Raw genomic sequence first — 22,011 nt, forward strand, 5'->3', positions numbered from 1 at the left:
TGTTAGTCAGGTGTGTTTTCCTGTTCCTTTCGTGCCACTAAATGGGTTGAGGTAAACACTACCTGTGCTCCTGATCCTTCAAACAATCACCCCAGTGCCCTGAAGTCCCTTTTGATTGCTTTTGGACTTCTCTCTGCTGCCCCATCAGTTCCAACCTACATGACCAATAGTGGATAATAATCAGAGGGCGGTACCAGACCAGGGAGTTTCCTAGTGACATCCTTTTTCTGAGTCCTAGGGAGGCAGCAGACTTCCCTGTGGGTTGGGCCTGATTGGCATACTGGGCCCTCTGTTCCCCTCTGAAGGGAATCGCCTGTGACAATTACCGCCCTTTTTTCTTAACAGAGGCAGTCAGGATGCATGGGGCAGAGTGCCTCACCTTGGGCAACTCCCTGGATGGGCTCTTGTCTATATTTTCATCTTCATTTGCCAGACCCTCAATTTCCAGAGCCCCATATCTATTGTGTGAGGGCAGCTGGGTAGGTGAGGGAGGCCTGGAGAGAACTCGCCTGCTGCCCTGAGCAACGATCTGTTTCCATTCCCCTCGGTCTCTTAGGTCCCCTGCTTCAGCCTGGTGTCAAGAGGGCAGGAGATCCTCTGTTTCTTGTGGAGTCTCCATCTGCTGCCTTTGTCTCAGGGATAATATGGTGTGGCTCCACCAGTCAATCTGCCTCTCACACTCCCTGTCACACTATTATTCTGTGTTGAATGTCACTGTTAGGAGCTTATGGACGTTATTTTTCCTGGGATTTTGCAGCATCTGAAAAATCTTCTGATGACTAGGCTGCATAAAAAGTGATTTTATGTATGAGGCATTACAACCACTTAAAAAAAAAAAGAGAGAAATGTAGTTACTTTTGAATTGTGGTCCTGTATTTTAACACAATTCTAGCTGATAATGAGTTGCTGCCAGATCCTCTTTCTTGAAAGTTACAGGAGACTGTGGGTTGCTAATCATGATGGCAAGATCACTTTTGGTTGTGACAGGCATATATGAACCCCGAATTTAATGTCTGTTTTAGAAATACCTGACGCAAGTTAGGCAGACACACTAGGAAACTGATTCTGGGACTAACAGATGTGTCACCTGGTTACCAGAAGAAATTAGAATGTCTTAAGAACTGCTTTAGTTTATGTTGAACACTGACATCCTCCAGGTGCCATTATAAAACCCAGGGACAAGCCGTATGCCTCTGCCACTTTCTGTCTTCTATGCCTTAAAATGAGGGAAAGACTTATCAGGATATTTATGTAGCAAACAATTGTGGAATATTATAGTGGCAATACTACAGCAACAATGAAAGACCATATATAAGGAGATTCAGATAAATCCTTTTGAGAATGTAGTTTGGACATTGCTGCTTTAAGGACAATGCTTGTGTAATGATTTGGAAGGAGACACAAGAAAGAGGGTGTCTTGTTTCTCTTTGTGGAAGAGTACATTGATGACTCAAATGGCACTTGGATATGTACATATTATACGATACGTTTTAACATACTCCTCACATACTGAAAACAGTTAAGCTGGTAAAAACCAACAGAAGCTTGCTCCATGATTGCTCTATGAGTAAGAATCTTTCAGAGCCACAAGATTCTTGTGTTTAACTCTGTTACGTAGCATGGATATTGGAGACTCAGAATACTTCCTTGATTTGAAGTCTTACAGAAAGTACTGGAAACTACCAGACTTATGACAAACACTTGACTGTCTTGACTTAGCATATTCTCCTCCTCTGATTTCTACCTTTAGATCACTATATTTTAATTAAATATTTAATAGAATCATATAATTGTTTTGGTTGGAAAAGATCTTTAAGGTCATTGAGTCCAACCAAAAACCTAACACCGATTCTATCTCAGTAATTTCATAAAAACTATAGCATCCTAGAAAGTTAGTGACACAAAAAGAGCTTTACTAAACCTGAGATATTGCACCAGTATGGCTTTCTTCTTCCAGTAAAATCAGGTTACACATCAAATAAGAAAATTAAATAATTGAACCATAGAATCACATAGATTGGAAGGGACCTCCAGAGGTCATCTAATCCAAACTCCTGCTCCAATATGATAAATTTGATCAGGGCCATTTCCAGTTGAGTTTTGCATACCCCTAAGGAGGGAGTCTCCACAGCCTTTCAGAGCTCCTGTGCAGGGTCTGATTATTCTCATGGTAGAATACTTTTTTCTTATAGCTAGTTTTTTCCATGTTTCCATATTCCATCTTATGTTCATTACTTTGAGTCCTAGTGGCCCTTGGACAATCAATTACAAAATAATTGATTTTGTATTGTTATAATATCCTCAAGGTTCTTACAGACCATTCATTTGATAATTTCATTTTGTAAATTTGTGAAGTTAATTTTTAACAAGTTAAATTGATTCTGCATACTTTTTATTACAGAAAATAACTTCTTGTCCATGTGTTTCTAGTATTGACTAAGTTCTGAAATACAGCTGCTATCAAACTTTCAGATCTGCCATCATTTTTATACCAGTTGCCATGAACTTTCAACATGGAATCCAGCAAATTCTTCAAGTGACATTAAAGACTGTCAGTGTTTGATGTCTCATTGACCAATAGATTTCCATGAAGTAAAAAGACAAGCTTCTGTGTGCAGAGAAAAACCTTTCCTACAGCTATATAGATTTATTTATTTTTATGTCAGGAATATTGTAATCAGAGCTCTCCTACAGCTATTCAGAATCATCACAGGATGTTTGTTCTGAATCTGAAGATTTCACCTCTTAGGTTGTGTTTTATTCTGAAGAATCTGAAGCAGTGACCACTGTCAGTGCTGAAACACTACAGCAGTGAGGGTTGCGATCTGACCCAGCAGGGAGACTCCTTCTGCTCTAAGTTCAAATGCTAAGAGTAGAGCTACTCTACAAGCTGTTGAGTCTGTGTTTCTGCTTCCTTAAGCTTTAGTAAGACATTGCTTTCTTTTCTTGACCTCCTTGGTGAAATGATTAGCCTTGTATCCATAGGTGAAGGTTTGTAAAAAGTATATGCTGAACAGAAATAATTCTTGAGTATGTTATCATTTGTTAGGAAACATGTTTTTCAGAATTAAGCTGCTGTTTTACAACAGGATGAGTAGAATAGTTGAGGCAAGGGGCATGTCCTTGGTTCCCAGTGAAGGGCAGCTACTGAGAATGAATGTGGATTCACCAGCAGCCTTTCTGATGCTGTCTGGGGATTGAGAGAAAGAGGTGAAGGGAATGGGTCCATTCCAGCCTGAAAGGAGAGCTAACTCTCCTGTCTGAAGCAAATGGGCCTGTTCATCAACCTAACAACTGATGTTTCTCAGGTATTACTTTGCACAATTTAGAATAAGACTTTCATCGTGGTTTTCTATTTTCTGTTTTGCTTTTACTCTTTTCTCAAACTGCATTGCCTATTTCTGGGGGCATCCTTGAAAAATTGCACCATATATGTCAACAGACTACAGGTAGAGGATTCTATGCTCATTTGTTATCCAGCATGAGAAAATGCACGTCCGTGAAAACAAGAACATTCAGAAACCCAGAAGGCAAGTTCTTCTTAGCCCCTGTTGCTTTCATTTGTAATTTACAGATAATCTCAAAATATACAAGGATTATTTTTTATTGGAATATATAAACACATGTTTTGTGCTGCAGCATATGCTCACTAAAGGATTCAGAGAGGATTCAGCCAATCCTCTATCAATACTCTATTCTGGGCCTCTGTTACAATTCTGTCTGGCTCCTCTATGCACCAGCAGGTAGATATCTGGGTCAATAAGGCAAAATCTAGTTGAAGACAACTTTTCCACTGACTGGGAAGTTAATTGTAAAACTAGGTTATTTTAAAACATATCTTTTAGTAGTACTTTAAAATACAATTTCAGTAATATAAAATCATGACAAATACATAAAAAATAAATTGACCAGGCATAATTAAAAATTGATTTATCTGAATTAGCTTGATGTGTTGTCTTCGATATTATGAGTAGTGAAATACATGTTCACTTTCAGAGATTCTGAGGGAATATATACAATGTTTTGGTCTACCTTAAATGGCCACTGGATGTTACTGTTACCCTTCCAATATTGAGCTCTCAATGTATATTTTCTGTCAATATATCAACTGGTTATGAGAAGTCAAGTTTAAGCATCTGAGTGATCTTTAGACATTTTCACTTGTTCTCACTTTTCATGACATGTTATCAATACCTCCAATGGTAATAAGTATCCACTTCTGTATGTGCACACTATTTCTGTTTGTGTTGTGCTTGCTTCAACAACTGCTCTCTCTATGCATTTTCCTATGCACACTATTTCGGTTTGTGTTGTGCTTGCTTACTTCAACAACTGCTCTCTCTATGCATTTTCCTTTGCTTTCTCCAGGAAAATCCCTGGCTTTGGGAGTTGCTAAGAACTTATTAAGTATCTATTACTCTCATGGTTTACAAATATCTGTTCTAATCTGTATGTATCATGAATGTACAATCTATAGCAGAACAGAGGTAAGTTGCCTGTAATACATTTTAATGACAATTATTTGTTAGCTTCATTCATATTGTATCAATTCTAATATAATTTTGTCACACATTTTTAATGTTATATTTCTGCTCATATAAGCAAAGAAGTTAAGGCATATAAGTATATCGATACTAGAGATGTTTATGGAAGAATCCTAGAAGTACTTTTCATGTATTTACATATATTTATCACCCCTTGTGCATTGTTAAAAAAGAACCTATTTCCTAAAAATTTATGGATTAAGATAAATATTGTAAGGAGAAATGCTATTTCTAGTCCATACTATCCTTCGATCTAAGTAATCTGATTGTAAACTCATAACAGTTGTAGGTTAAAATCTGGTTTTCAATGAATTTTTAATGTTTGTATACTGTATAGTACTTGTTGACATTTCTCATATCTCAGTTTGACAGTCACTAAACAATGATCACAGTGACTACAGTGTCTGCACTGGCTTTTCATAGCTCTGCAATCTTGTATTAATTTAAAAGACTATTAAATAAAATACTGTGATGTAATACAGTTCTTGGTTATCTGCCTCACTTATTTGCAATTGTGAAATACTTTCATCTGGGTTAAAAATTTTGAAAATTTTGAACACCAAATTCTTGTATTTCTACTGCAATTTTACCAAACTTAAACAACTTGAGCATAATTTTTCATCAAATTATTATCTCACACGAGATATTTTGGGAGTATTTGCATTAAAATTCCATTGTACTGAAATAATGAAAAAAAAATTAGTTTACTTACTGGTGAGTGCTTGCACCCTTTTATTATAAAGATCTAGTTTCTTTGCTTTGGAAAAGAAGTTTGAAACTTTCAACAGTTGGGTAAAAGTAAGGAAAAGAGGATTGAGGCCCTGTCAGGGGTAAAGCTTTTGCTATCCCTTTAAAAACAAGTCTGTATTCTAAATATTTGGGAATCCTTACTCACAATAAAGATGTCGGAGTTTAGCAATATATCTCCTGGAGATTCCACTGGTTTTGGTCAGGCTTCATTCCAGGCTAACTCCTCTATTCCAGAACAAAACAAAGAAACATATCCTCTATAAATGTATATATTTATACTTACATTTCTAAAAATGCTTTTCTCAGGCTAGGATAACAGCAAAAGATTCTGTAAGAGCCATACAATACCAATGCACAATGCCTTCTTTGTTTCACCTCCATTAGATTGCTCACAACATTAACTTCTGTTACCAACATCTTCAGTGGCTTTCTGACACTGAATACAGTGTCCACTCTGAGTAGGAGCTCTTGCCTCTCACTAGAAAGTAGTTTTTAATCTCCATTAATAAGTGGGTCAATAAGTCAGAGTCAATTCAGTGCTCTAATGCAAGCCCATCTTCTCATTGTATGTAGTCTGCATGCATGGTAGCATGGATCCTAAGCAGCTAGAGAAAGCTCAGCTTGTCTTCAGAGTAATGTATGCCTTTTCAGTTTGAACACAAGAACACAAGCAGCACAGCCACTATTACAAAATAAAAGAGACTAAGTTGCAGGTACTGGCATGTTTTGTTTTGTTCTGAAATCTTCACCTCTCTGTTTAGACATAACTGATAAATCCTTAATTTGTTTGGAAGCAGATATTAACAAGAATAATTTCTGCACTTATTAGTAACTCATGCAATTTTTCTGGTAACTATGGGGCTGTCTGTGCAAAATTTAATCCATTTAATTTAAGTGATTGCTTAGTAGAGTCTTTAATGTATCAAGAGGAAAAAAAAAGACCCACAAACCCAAAACCAACAAATAAACTTGATTGGATTGCTGCATACTATTTTATTCTCTGGCCATAAACCAACTGTACCTGTATTGTCTTTAAACATTAAAGAAACATTTAACAGTGTCTACATACTGTCTGAACTCTCATAGAAATTTGCATTCCTGGAAGTTTAAAGTTTCTAGCCTGAGATCTGGTTGTGCAAACCAATCAAATTATGATAGCCTAACTTAAGGAGAAAGTGTTTTCCTTGTGACAAGATAATCCAAATAAAATATACAAATAATTTGGTGTTTATTTCTTGGTTTGCCTCTGTATTTGAGTGTATCTAGCAAAAAAAAAATAAAAAAAAAAAAAATTCTGTTTCAATGAATTGTCCATCCATCTCTTCTGCAGTTTTCTTATGATAAATATACATATAATTTATATTTAAGCCTTCTGAAAGATAGATTTTAAATGAAATGGATAATTCATACTGATTTCCTACTGATTGCTTTCTTCTGTTCCTGTTTTCTTGTTAGAGAATAGTTCTACAATGGGGTAAAGCTGCAAAGAATATTCTTTGAAAAATTATAAACTAAAACCAGATCAGTGTAGGTGAGACAAGAATACATAAAAAACTTTATACTGCACAGGGAAATCCTCAGGGAGCTAGTTCTAGTTCCTGACCACAACAAAACTGAGAGAAGACTGGGGCCTTCATACATCACTACTCAGAAAAAAACCTGATATTGCCCTTGGAAAAATTGTGCTTCCTCTCAATACCTAATTTTAACCATATGCTTTTTGTGCCAACTGCCTGGATTGCAAATTATGTCATACAGTCTTTTGGTAATTAACTTTGCTACTTCATTATTAGTTCACATATAGGAAGAAGCTATTCTGCCACACAGCATGTTCTTGCATGTTCATGTTGTGACTACCAACAGTATATGTAATTGGTAATGGTTAGAAATCCAGGATATATCTTAATGATTGTACTTTATAAAAGAAGAGTAACAAGCTGAATAAGCAGAACAGTAAATGTGTAAGTAGCAGCATTATGTTTGCTCTACCTTTTTATTATACCATTTCCATTATCATCTATTTCACTAGCAATATGGATTTGCATATGCCATTTTCAACTCACACTACTATTCTAAATGTCCTTTTCTGATTACTAAATGAGTAGTTAATAGATCAATAATCCAGGATATGAAATACTAAGATAAAAGTATGTCAGTATGCAATTATTGATGGATTTAAGTATTTACAGGATTAAACCTATAGTTGTAAGTTGCCTTGGTGCTGAACCCATATTATTTTGTGCAATTACATTACACCAAAATAATGGGGACCAGCCCTTGACTTTGATATCTATTTTTGTACATTATAATAGCAATGAACAATTCTATAATGCTTTTGCTAAACTACTGGCACTTAATCATTTTTCAGAATATGGGTCCATTAATTATTTAATTTAGAAAATGGCTGTATCTGCTCTTTAATCTGCCACTTGCTGATGTATTACTGTTAAGACTATAGGAATGACACCATGGCTCTTTGAGGAACGGCCTGTAACATTCTGTTATATAATCTGGAATCACATTTGCTTTTTCGTGGTTGCTTGGCATTGGTGGCTCATAGACATTCTGTGACTGATTAATAGGTTCAGCTGCTTTTCCTTCTTTATTGTTTCCAACTGAGAAGCTCCTGGATTATAGAAGAAGTTCTCATTATTAATCCCTGCATGAATGACCTTTACTTTCTGCTGTTAAATTTCATTCATATTTCTATTATTCCATTCCTTAATGTCATGGAGTCCTTCCATTACAAGAATCTGATCTTTTCCATGCTCTCAGTGTTGCCAGTTTTGCATCAGCAAGTGAATTTCCTTTGCACTTTTAATTCCAAGGTTATTAACAAAAATATTAAATGGATGTTGAGTAGTACTTCAACGTCTGCTTGGAGCTCCATGTTCTCTTACAATTTTTCAAATTTCCTTTTGAGTCTGTGTTTATCTATTTTGCTGTTCTTATTCTAGTTCCATTCTTTCCCATTACCATTAATAATGCCCAACAGAATACCATGTGGCACCAATATTTTATCTTACTAAAATACACATTTATAGTGTATACTATACACAATACCATATTCTTATGTATTACATATTACAATATTATGTATTTTATATGTATGCTTATACATTACAAAATATATTTCATTTTAAAATCTGATGAGTTTGATATAATCTGCCTCTGAGAAGCAGTCAGTCCTAGAGGAGGATGGAAGTCTCAGGAGTCCTTCTCTAGCAATTGGAACAATTCTGCTGGAAATTGCCTAAGGTGGTCATGTCTCTCATCAGGTGCTTCAGCTTGGAGTAATTACCTTGATCTGCCCCATTTGAAATCTGGGGTGTGTCCTGACATGAAAAATAATCAATACCTGTATATTTTTCCTGCATTTTCTTTGAAAATCCTTTTCATCCCTGACTACACACTGTGTACGCTTGCTCCTGGCAGACTCCATACTGGCTTTCCTCTGGATGTGTTGCATTGACAAGTTTGTTAGTCCTTACCAATGACTCCCCAATCACAAAAAGCTGCCTCTCATCTTAAAACTCTATTCTGAATTATTTCTCCTGTCTATAGACTATTTTGCCTTCTCTTCTGTGTAATGTCTTTGTTTATACTTGGGCAATTTCTCATAGCTATCTCCATTATCTCTTCTCTTATGGGACTAGCAGCTCTTTTCTGTCATTCTGTCTTCTCTTTCAGCATGTTTCTCCTCATTGCTGCCCAGTGCAGCATAGCTGTTCCTAAGCTAGATAGTTAATCCTCCTGCCATGTTCTCATAGTCATTCTTTTTTTGGTTTATTGATCTGCCATTCAGCTTCTGTTGTTCAGTAAATGCAGGTTGTCAGTTTTTTATGCTACCTTCTCTCTTCCATTTATCTTGACATTCCTATCTGAACTTTGTTCTGTTTTCCCAGTTCATGTCCAGTCTTCATTTTTCCTCCTCCATGAACTCCACTGGGAAAACTTCACACAAACTCAGGTTCTGTCAGACACTTGCTCAGAGAGAATTCTCTTCTCACGTTTTTTTTGCATCTCCGTCTTTATCTTCACTTTTTGGTGAAGCTACTGTAACAGTTCACTGTCATTTGTTGCCTGAGTAACAGTGTTTGCCCTTCTTACCTTGCCTGTGAAGAAAATCATAGGTGGGTTAAAGTCGCATTACACAAACCCAGTCTTTTCTGTCATATGATGGTCTCATTGGTCAACAATCTCCACTTTACAGTCAGACATTTATATCTGGGGAGTTTAAAATCTATATGACATCCTGATAAAAAAGGGACAAAAGACTGAATTAAACAGAAAGGAATAAAGTAATTTCACTGTTTTGTTCATGGTAAACATGAGTAACAAAAGAAAGTATTATTTAAGAAAATATTTTCTGTTCCTCTTCTGCTCTCAATCAAAAACATCCATATATGCATATTTGTCTCCTTTTTACCGGCAGACACATCCTAGCAAATACTTGCTGTTCAATGTTTTTCCATATCTGTAAGGTGCAATTCTCTACAAAATATCTGGAGAAGAACGTAGAAAAAGTAAATAATTAGAGACAAGGTGAAGTGTGTACTCTGTTTCTATAATGCATTTCACTGCCCTGTTCTTTCAGGACATGAAGCTGTAAACAGCTGTAAACAGATCTAACAGACGAAAAGGCAAAATACTCTACTTCCTCTATTACACTTTTAGTGCATTTTTCTGTGAAAATTTCTCTTGGTGACTGAATTTGACAAATATGTATCTTCAGTAAAGAATATAAAAATAGGATCTATAGGCTGAAGAATGTGGTTTCTCAGTTTAGACTCATAATAAGATATTTAATAAAACAGGTTTGAATTGTGTTACACGTTCCAAAAGTACATGTGGATTTGTCATACTTACTGAAGTTACTGAATTTGGAACTGTAACCAGATCTGAATGGTTTAGAATTCTGAAGAAACCTCAGTATTCAAGATCCTATGAACTTTAACCTTCCTTTATAGCAGACTGAGAAGAATCCTGTTTCCTGAGAACTTCTTCCAACTCTGATTTGTCACTACTGGTGAAAGAAGAGATCTATTTTCTTAGCATGAACTGGAATATTGTTCACTATTACATATGAGCCTTGTTGACATCTGTGTTTTTTATCTAAACCAGTAACAGAGAAATATTATGAGTAAAGCAAAATGACTTTAATGTAGCATTAATTGCAGTCTACAAAATGACTATACTTTTAGATCCGATAGTTTAAACTGGTACAGCTTTTAACACACCTGAAATATTTCTGTTCTGAGCAGCATATGGATGATATATAGGATCTGATCTTTGCAGTCATTCAAATGAAGTAAAAATTGCAAGGAATTGTACTTAAAAGCACACACTACACATATTATTCACACTGAAAACCTGGGTTTCATATACAATTGGAAGCATGGTAATTAGACAAACTAAACTACAATTCTTTGCTGTCATATCCTGAAAATTACAAGGCTTTTCTTTCTTATTTTGTCAGTAGGAATCTGTTTCAAATGGATTAGTGACTTTTTTCCCTACTAAATGTATTAAATTCTTCAGAAGCTCTTTTGGTGTCTAGTAGACGAATAGTGCTTTCTGGAAAAATTTGAGTGCAACTTCATTGTTGGATAAAGATTATGAAGATAAGTACCAAACTCTTTGATTATTTCCTAAGTTTTCTTCTGTATAATACATAACCCAGGAGGGATTTTTATGTTTTTATTACAAAAGACTAGGTTTCAAATAGCTTTTTGAGTTCAATTCAGTTTCTATACACTTTGAAGATGTAATACAAGCAAGACATTTTGGGATGAATTTTAGGAGTTATGCATGAAAAATAATCACGTACAGTTTGATCATAAATAAAGGGAGTTTTATGTGTATTTCCTATGGATTGCTTTGAAAGTTTACCCTTTTAGAAGTTCATAAGCTGCAGTAAAGAAGGGCCTTAAGGGTCAGCCAGGAGTTCAAAAACCTTTTTGAATGCTTTCTACAACATCTTCATTTTAAATTGCTGTAGGTGTGACCTAAAGCCTGTCAAAGTTAATGCAGTTGCTTCTCTTCTTTTCAGAAAATTGAGGCTAGTATTCTTAGGTCATGAGCCAATTTTCTGAGACAGAAGGCATATGTTTGAAAGACTTGGACTCTGCTTTTGAGAAATAATTAAGATAGTTGGAATGAAATGTCTTAATATCACATGAGTTGGACATCTAAATAATTTATTATCAGAAAGATTGCAGTTGGAATATTATATGAGCATATTATGTATCAAGACTTCTTTAAATGTCCCTATGAGGTAAATATAAATTTTTGCAAAATATTACTTGATATTGACATTTCTGAAAATTAAAACAAATGACCAAACAAAAAAGGAATCATTGAGGCCAACTCTGATATTGCTGCACTATTTTAAGACACAAAATCATAAAAGAAGTACTAGAAAGAGTTACTTCCAAAGCTCAAACCGACTCTTTGTATTCCTTAATGATTTTTGCTTAGATAGCATAAGAAAGACAGCACTGCAGGGAACAACTCTCACTAAAATTTTGCAAGGTTATATAATATTTACAGGTTTTACACCATATAGTATTAGGATTAATAGTGGCTGCTGCAGGAACACAGACTTCTAAGAGCATAGAAACACAATGAAATACAGTACTCCCTGGTTTTCTCCCAAGATATTCTGATTCTATTCACTTTTTATTACAGTGTAGTATTTATTTTTTTATAAATCTGTAGGTGGTATTACATTTGGACTGTTCAAGTCACACAGGTGAACTGGAGCTAACATATAATAGTACAGAAATAATGGTTTTGATGTCTTTTGAATAGACAAAATTTGTTACTAGAAAGGATGGAACTCTTCAAACTATGTTCATTTAAGAGTTTACCAGAAACTGTGAAAAGTTGTTCAGATAACTAGATGTATTGATGCCTGCAAATGACATCAAAGCTTAAAGGAAGTTAGACTGGTTGAAAAGCAAGTCGAATAATTCATTTTGTAGAATTTATTCTACAAATTTAGCTAAAGCAGCCTACATTACTGATTGCAGATACCTTCCCCTGTGAACTGATCTCTTCCTCTGTGAATTGCTCATGAACTGATTTTCAGTTGATTAATTATAAATGTTGTGGGAATGGGGGAAGAACAGTTTCCATGCCACTTAAGTTTAGACAACTAACTTAAGTGCCTGAGACAGCAGGCTAATCTTCTAGGCTTCTTGTATACTCAGTGGAAAAAAGATAGACTCTTCTACAGGAAAAATTTAAAGAGAGTTTTTAGCTTCGTGCTCTGACTTTCAGTGCTTTCATTTTTCTCTACAAATTCCAAGAATATTCTCAGTCGTTTCTGTCATTTAAAATGAATAATTACCCTGAGCACTCTGAATCTGTACTTTGCTCTTAAAGAAATTCAAAAGAGCCTTGTTTGGTTTGGATACACTAGGCCAAAAATTTTGCTTGAGCATAGTAAAAATAATACATAGGTACATTCAGGAAACTGGCTGTTCCACTGTAAGGCAATAAGTAGAAACAGCAGAAGGGTCCACCTGGAGCAGAAGCCATCCTCCTGAAGCTCTGCTAGCAGTGCAAAATAATGGAATCATAGAATCATAGAATGGTTTGGATTGGAAGGGACCTTTAAAGGTCATCTAGTCCAACCCTCCTGCAGTGTTTTACCACCCTCATTGTAAATTTTTTCCCCCTTATGTCTAGTCTAAATCTACCCTCTTTTAGTTTAAAACTTTTGCACCTCGTCCTGTGAAAGTAGGCCTTGCAAAAAAGTTTGTCTCCATCTTTCTTATAAGCCCCCTTTTTAAGCACTGAAAGGCCACACTAAGTCTCCCTGAAGCCTTTTCTTCTCCAGGCTGAACAATCCCAACTCTTTCAGCCTTTCTTCATAGGAGAAGTGTTCCATCCCTCTGATCATTTTTTGTGGACCTCCTCTGGACCTGTTCCAACAGGTCCATATCTTTCTTGTGCTGAGGACTCCAGAGCTGGATGCAGTACTCCAGGTGGCATCTCACCAGAGCAGAGGGGCAGAATCTCCTCCCTTGACCTGCTGGCCATGCTTCTTTTGATGCAGCCCAGGGTATGGTTAGCCTTCTGTGCTATGAGCACGTATGTCCATCCACCAGTACCCCCAAGACCTTCTCTGAAGAGCAATGCTCTGTGCCTTCATCCATCAGCCTGTATTGATACCAGGGGTTGCCCTGACCCAGGTGCAGGACCTTGCACTTGGCCTTGTTGAATCTCATGAGGTTCACATGGTCCCATTTCTTGAGCTTGTCCAGGTCCCTGTGGATGGCATCCCATCCATCTGCATATTAACTGCACCACTCAGTTTGATGTTATCTGCAGACTTGCTGAGGGTGCACTCCATCCCACTGTTTACATCATTGACAAAGATATTAAACAGTACAGTACTGGTCCCAGTACGGATACCTGAGGAATATTACTTGTCACTCATCTCCATCTAGACACTGAGCCATTGACTACTGCTCTCTGGATATGGCTATCCCGCCAATTCCTCATCCACTGAACAGTTCACCCATCAAATCCATTTCTCCCCAATTTAGAGAGAAGGATGTTGTGGGGGCCGTTTCAAAGGCCTTACAGAAGTCTAGATAGATGATATCCGTAGCTCTTCCCTTGTCCAATGATGTAGTCACTCCATCATAGAAGGCCTCTAGGTTGGTTAGGTAGGACTTGCCCTTGGTGAAGCCGTGCTGGCTGTCTCAAATCACATCTCTATCCTCCATGTGCCTTAGAATAGCTTCTAGGAGGATTTGTTGCATGATCTTCCCAGGCACAGAAATGAGGTTGACAGGTCAGTAGTTCCCATGGTCCTCCTTTCTACCCTTTTTAAAAATGGGTGCAGTTTTTTCCTTTTTCGGTCAGCAGGGACTTCATATGACTGCCATGACTTTTCAAATATCACGGAGAGTGGCGTGGCAACTACATCAGCCAATTCCTTCAGAACTCTAGGGTGCATCTCATCAGGTCCCATAGACTTATGTATATTCACTTTCCTCAGGTGGTCACAGACCCGATCTTCTCTTACAGTGGGAGTGACCTTGCTCTCCCAGTCCCTGCCCTGCTGTCCATCTGCTTGAGAGGTGTGAGAAGAGAGGCTGCCAGAGAAGACTGAGGCAAAAAAGGCATTGTGAACATCAGCCTTCTCTTCATCCATTGTTACCAGTTTACAAGTCTTGTTTACTGGGGGCAATATGCTTTCTTTGACCTTCCTTTTCAGGTCCACATACCTGTAGAAGCCCTTCTTATTGTTCTTTGCATCCTTTGCCAAGTTCAGCTCCAGTCATGCCTTGGCCTTCCTGACCTCATCGCTACACAACCAGGAAGTGTTCCTATCCTCTTCCCAGGATACTTGTCCATGCCTCCGCTGCCTGTGTAGTTTCTACATGCTAGAATAATCACAGTGAAATTTCAAACAAATTGTGATAACAATGTGGATAATTAGTCAGTTTTTGTAGCAATATTCAGTAAAATATGACATGATCAATGACAAAATCTGTTAGGTTGTTGGACACATCATGAGTAAGTGTGTTATCCTGGTAAATAATGTGTGCTAAAATGACATCTGATAGCTATAGAGGCAGTGGTCTAGATATGAGTAGCTGTGCTGCAATTACTGTTTATTTGGCTACACATACCTAGCCTCTGGGCAGCCTTCCTTTCTTAATGTGAAGAACTGAAAAAGTGGGAAAAACAAGGGTAGCTTGGAGCTACTTTTTGCTTGTTCTGATGCTGTGCCAAAAGGAGTTTACCAAAGATGCAGGTTTTTTTGGTTTTGACATCCTTGTAGATAATCTGATCTCTTAGAATTAATGTTTGTAGTATCAATACTTGCAACTGTGATTTCAAAATCCGTTTTCAATTAAAAGTTACTAGTATTGACTTACTAACTATAAATGTGAGCAAACATCCACAGAGTCAGAGTACATCAAAATAAATCTTATGTATTTAAACAACTGCTTACAAAGCCCTGTTTCAGATACTTGTTCAGATTTATAAAGTGTTATAAAACATATTTTCTAATAGATTTTTTAACCATTGCAAGAATGCAATGAGTAAAGTGAGTTTAAGAGCTAAGCATTTAATTAGGTCCTGTCAGATCAGCAGTATCCAAAGAAAGAACTTCAGTTTTAGAATAGTTACATAATTATTTGAGGTAATCCTGGGCACATTAGTTGATCTATTGGAAAACTTGTGCAGAGAATTAAATACAGGAAGAATAGAAATAGCAAATGTACAAGAGACGAAAGAAAGAATGAGGGAAATATGGATCACTAATGGCAATGTAATTATGCAAGAGGTTTTGAACTAAAATTCAAAACAACCTTGAAAGAATGAAGTTACAGTCAGAAAAGAATTAGATTCATTACAGAAAAGAGAACTTTCAAACAGGAATAATCTTCTGCATAATTAAAGAATAAGGAAGTAATTCTTCGGAAAAAAAGGTTGGATTTATAGCATTTAACAAGTTGAATATAGGTCAGCAATGCCAAGAAATGCATCGAACAAAAGAAATTTTTAGGACATACAAACAGTAGTATAGCCTGCAAGACACATACACACCCTGAAAACAAGAATGATTTTCATTCCTACTCAGTCTGAAATAGGCATGGCAGTCTGTGTCAGCTTCTTCCTGACTTCTCCTTAGATGCTAAAGGAGGTCTTCATTGTCTTCCCTCCCTCCATTTCCCTTTTTCTCTCTTCTCTTCCCCTCCTCCTTCATCTTACTGGTTCTTGTGTTATTTAGATGGATTTCCATGCCTTTATTAGGAATTAGGAGAGAAATATCTTTACATTTTTAGAGCCAAGTCTCTTAAGCCTAAGTACTATGTTCCATTTGGGATGTGGATTTAGTTCTGAACAACTCATCTGAAACAGATATTTCTCTCTGCTCCCTGAGGGATTTATTGGCACAACTAGCCATCTATTAACATTATCTTGAGACTCTGCACAGTGAATAGATGCTATAAATCTTAGTTCTATAAAAGCCCAGAAGCTATAAGGTTTTACTGGACAGTAAATAGAAAATTCCAATAAGTTCAGACCTGTTTATTTTACTTAGACTGAAAGAACATTCTGAGTTAAGCTTGACTGGAAATGTCTTTGGAGACAGCCATTCCACAAACCTCACACTAACCAATTATACATCGCACCTCGTCCTTGCACACTTTCTCTCAAATACAAGTAATAATTTTGCATGGGCCATGCAAAATAACAGGAACTTGTATTACTAATTGCTGTGTCAGTGACCTTGGCCTTTGATGTGATTAGAACTAATAATAAAAGAAATGAACAAATGTATCTATAGTATTACACTCCGGTAGTAACAACAGTCTACAATTTAAATTTACATTACTCACCAGGATTCATGTTTCTCAACTGTCAGATCAAATTAAGATTATACAGAACCCAATTATCTCTGGTTACCTTTGTTAGTTTTTCCTGACTGATCTCACTAAAATTACTACAGACAGTCATAGATTTACTTAAGCGTAGTTAAAAATTGCATTGCTAAAAGCAGAAGATGTTTACCTAGTCATTGCTTGACAGTAAGAGGGTACATGGAGTCCCGACTTGGCAGATTTGAAACTCCAAAAGCATTCTTTGATTTGTGCCTTTTAAATTTTGTTTTTACAGTACATACTATTTTCTTTCTACATTGATAATGCATAATTCATTCTGGCTAACCTCATTTGCAACAAATATTTTTTCAACAGCTACTGTCATATTACCATAGTTATTTTGTTATTGTAGTTTATTGCATGACATTTCCAACCAAATCCAGCTCTAGCACAGAAACCAAATGTTACCCCTTAACACAACTACTGGCTTTATTCTAACTTTTATCTAATAAAAATCTGATTACAATATTTCCGGATATAAGGCTGGTTTCTCTACAGTATTATGCCTACAGTACAATTTACTTATCCAAGGAGATTTCTTTACCTAAGTGTTGCCAGTTTGCTTTTCTGCGCAACTACAATATCATAATAGAGTTAAAAAGTCACCATCATATGCAAAGGGAAGAAAAAGTCTATTATTTTATTCCTTAAAAAATCTTACACGCTTTAATTACTTAAATTTAAACCTAGAAGAGGACAAACTTGTTACACTTGTAAGAATAGGTACAGAATTCTCACCTGTTCTTAGAGGTGTATTAACATTTAAGCTATTTGTAATTTAGGTAAATAAGAATATACTTAGAAAAAAATTATTTAATTTAACCATGATAGTAAAAGTAAATTAAAACCACTTCATAACATCAAAGTTTTCCATCTCCTTTAAAATACTTACAATGAAATTAGTGGCAATCACAATATATTTAAATTTACCTCCAAAAAAAAAAAAAAAAGGAACAATGAAAAAGTTATTGCTCATGTAAGACATATCTGGCATGCTGCTATGCTGCTCCACATTGACCCTTCCTCTTTCCTGATCATTTGCCTCTTAGTCAGAGGCAAGGAAAGCAGCTGGAGGTATATAAGGTAACTTGCAGTCCCTGCACAAGGTAAGAAAATAAACTACCGAACCTTGTTGCTGAAAGGTGTCAGGGGCAGTACCTCTTATTTGGATCCTATAAAAACTTAATTTAATCTGAAGGCCATCAAGTTAATATTCATAATCCTGAAGGTACATAAGCCAGTTGAGTTCTTACATCATGGCTCACTTACTTTGGGAAATGGTATTTCTTTCTAAATAAAATTAAAGCATCAAAATTCTGCAGTAACTAAGACTCTTTAGCAAAAAGGTTTTTATTTCAAAGGCTTTATTTATATTAGAATTGTAGAATCATAGAACAGCCTAGGTTGGAAGGGATCCAAAAAGATCACCTTGTCCAATCTTTTGTGGGAAGGGAAACTAGATGACATTATCTAGCACCCTGTCCAATCAAATCTTGAAAACCTCCAGTGACTCTACCATGTCCCTGGAGATGTTCCAGTAAATGATTGTTCTTGCTGTAAAAAAATTATTTCTTATATCAAAAAAGTTCTTGACAATTCAAACAGCACCTTGAAATGAGAAGAAACAACTAAATGTTTTTACTTTATGAAGGTGTCTAATCATTTATATGGGGAGGTATAGAACCTGAGTCCTTTGAAAGCTCTGCAAGCCATTTCCAGAAAAGTTTTAGGGCAAATACCTCTGCAAGGGTAGCATGCTACTTTTGAACTCAACTCCACCTTATTTTCCAATGCTAATAAAGGGACTGGTACCAATGGATCAAAAATAGCAATCTGAAGACTCGTTTTTTATGCAGTCATCTATTTATGACAATAGGATTATTGCACCTACTCTTGAAGAGGAAGTGAGAGTCAGGATAAACCACCCATTAGGATGTAGTGGTAATCATTGTGATTAACAACCCTATGAATATCTATGGACCTTTTTACCTCTATTTACCTTTCTCATGGGTCTTGACCAAGGTGAGAATGTTACTGGAGAAATAATCAATACATTAAAATCTAGCAAAAAATTAAGCAGCCAGCCTAGGAAATTGAATGTGAACAGTTCATGCAGTGTGATAAACTTAACAGCAGAAGCATGTCTGCTTATGAAACTTCTTGGAAAATGAGAACCACAAGAAAGCTTCTAGTGTAGTGATAATACAGTCTAGTATCAATCATACAAAAATTAAAATCATATAGATACATAGGCAACAGAATACAGGGAGGAGGAAGAGGAAAAAATTTACTATCAGCTTTACAATGGATAAGTGTGTTTTATGTTTCATGACAAAAATTAATGTCTTCAAAAAGAGAAGCAGAAGGAATTGCAAGCAGGCTGTGGGACTACTACAAGGATTTTTGTAATTATAAAGTAAATGTTGACTTATCAACACATTAACAACTGAACAAGAGTCAGAGATATTTCATTCAACCTTAGAGTCATTAAAGGAGGAGTAGGAAATTACAGTTTTGGAAAATCCCTAGCAGGAAAAGCTAAACATTTGCAAAAAAGCAAGGGAGATACTATAATTATTATAATTCACAAGCTTCACACATATCAACTGTCAGGGCATTATTTGCTAAAAAGGGATGTTGACAGTATGATCATAAAACTGCCTGATCTGCCAAAGACATTACCTGAGGAGGAAGAAGAAGGTTTTAGAATGACACAAAATACAATAGATCAGACATTCTACTTGAGGAATTGAACAGAAAGTATTGAGAATATGAAATGGAAATGCACTGCAACTTCACAGGTTTCAATAAAGCATTTGATCATGTATGGCAAGGGATACTATCAACTGTGATGAAGACACTCAACATTAGCAAAAGAATAGTGACAACCCTTGAAATCCCTTATTACAGTGCAGGGAGGAAAGTCCTTGAAGGCAACACACTGAGTAAGTAGTTCCATATAACAGCTGGTGGAAGAAAGTGATGCCTCCTATTGCCACATCCCTTCAACTGTTTCATTTAATATATTATGTCAAAGGACTCTGAAAACTTTGAGGGAGTGCCATCAGTTAGAGGTAGTAATATAAGTAATCTGTCTTTTGAAGATTATGTAGATTTGATAGGAGGAATGGGATCAGGGTGTGCAAACACAATGACAAAGCTGGGCAGCACTGCAATGATGTATGGTATGGAGATCAGGACAAAAAAAGAGCAGCGTAATGACAATGAGGATTAGTGACACTGAACAAGAAATAGACATCAAAAGCAAGAAAGTTGAATGAAGGGACTTATTCAAGCATTTCAGTACTACTACCATGAAAGACGGGAAACCTGAAACAGAAATCCAAAGAATAACCCTCATGCTAGCAGTGCTCACAGTCCAATATACAACCTAGAAAGACAAGAACAATCTTAGTAGATGCAAGAGAAAACAAAAAGGAAACTTCTTAGAAATACTGTGTTCTCAAGAGCATGAACAGTGTGAAATGGGTGAAGCTCAAACAGCAGCAACAGAATGAGGAATTCAAGTCTTTGAATTCAGATGTCTTTACAGAATTCAATGGATACCATATACACTGCACAGAGCTAACAGCTCTATTACAGAGAAGCAGGATCTGCAGTAATTGGATCCCATGAGCCTCTACTAACAGCCGTGCAGAGCGAAGTTGGAAAGGTTTGGCAATGTGGCTAAAGAAAAAGGCCTAGCAAACATAATTTTGCAGGGAAAAAAAATGAAGAGAAAAGAGGAGGAGCTGTTTGTGGATAACCTGGTAAAAAACATCACCAGAAGCTGGACAGGAAAATCTCTAGCAGAACTTCTTCAAGCAGTTAAAACCACCTGAAATGAAAGGAGATTACAGTTATCACCTCACTATGACCAAGCCAGCCAGAGGAGAGGAAAGGGATTATTGCAGCACAAAAATCTGTTATAGAACCCATCAATACAGAATTTCTAGGAAGCCATGTCAGTGTTATTATGTTTTATAAATAGATAAGATGTATTTTTTTTATTCTTTACTGCGTTTCTTCTTTCTTGCATTTGTTCAAGTGGTAGTTAGCTATTTCCAGACCTACACTCCCCCAGGTAAAAGGGAAAGAAATATTTGCTCAATACATTGTTCTTAGGGGAATAGGGACAAATTTGGCTCTCCAGAGAAGCAAAATTGCCACAGCTCCATGCCCCCAGGTCTAGCCAGTAGTGAGGCTGAGCACAGATTTCCTATGCACACCAGGCACATACACAAATACATCTGCACAATATATACATGTATACATACAATGGGCTGCACAGAGCAACACAGAAAGAGGTACACAGAGCACTCACACACAAACAGCACAGGCAGCAGTGGCCTCATCCTGCACCCTTCTCTGGCTGAGCAGCATGGAGGTCTGCTAGTGGAAATATGTGTATGTGCATATATATAAAGTGGATGCCCCCACATCTGCGCTCATACGCCCAGTCTGCCCAGCAGCTACCCCTGAAGCCCAGTCTGCCAAGTTGCTGGCAGCTGGACATACAAGTCCCTGAGACCACAGCCCTGCTCTAGCTGCTGGAACAAATGCCCTCACACATGCACACACACACAAAGAGCCAGCTGTGACTCCTCTGGTCCCCAGTAGCCATCCCCCACCCCCGTCTCACTTTTAGAGACGCACTCACCCCATGGCTCCCAGATCACCTCACCTACTCACTGGCTCACCTGTCTGGATCTTTGCTGGTGCTAACACACTTGTTTGCACACCCACACTTGCGCCAATAGCTGGTCCCACAGACACACAAGTCCCTGCCACCCAAGGTCCCACTCCAGTTGCTGGTACCGACATCCACTCACTGGGGTCTCTGCAGCTGCTGGCACCACAGACAGGCAGGCCCTCTAACCTGCAATCTGGCTGCAATCACGCCCTCAGACACACACAGGCACAGGAGAATCTCATCCAGGAAAAGAGTAGAAAGGAATTTAATAAGAAGACAGGACAGACTGTGCTGATCAGGTGCAGGGCGTGGGAAACAGGTGTACCAACCATCAAAGTATTTACACACAACTACCTCTTCTTCCCCTTTTATTTTCCCACACTTCTTCTTCCCCAAACTACCTTGATCCCTCTCTTTCCCCACCTTTAATTCCTGCCTTAAGCATCGCACAATAAGCCTTGTGCAATCCCCAAGTGTTCTTCCCCTGCATCCCATAACATGTCCCATGCCCTTAAGCAGTGGCCCCCCTCAGTCCAAAAGGTGCTGTGATGTTGACCCATCCTGATGGGCTTCATGCCAGGACAATGGGACTGAGGCTGTCCTGGAA

General features: G+C 37.2%; 1 pseudogene; it reads right to left on the reverse strand.

Annotated features, from left to right (window-relative positions):
* Positions 1-379: 379 nt before the first annotated feature.
* On the reverse strand, positions 380-21,535 carry LOC114819055 (uncharacterized; annotated as a pseudogene).
* Positions 21,536-22,011: the final 476 nt, after the last annotated feature.

This window comes from Antrostomus carolinensis, unplaced genomic scaffold, assembly GCF_000700745.2.
Source record: "Antrostomus carolinensis isolate BGI_N321 unplaced genomic scaffold, ASM70074v2 scaffold3061, whole genome shotgun sequence".
In the NCBI taxonomy this organism is placed as follows: Eukaryota; Metazoa; Chordata; class Aves; order Caprimulgiformes; family Caprimulgidae; genus Antrostomus; species Antrostomus carolinensis.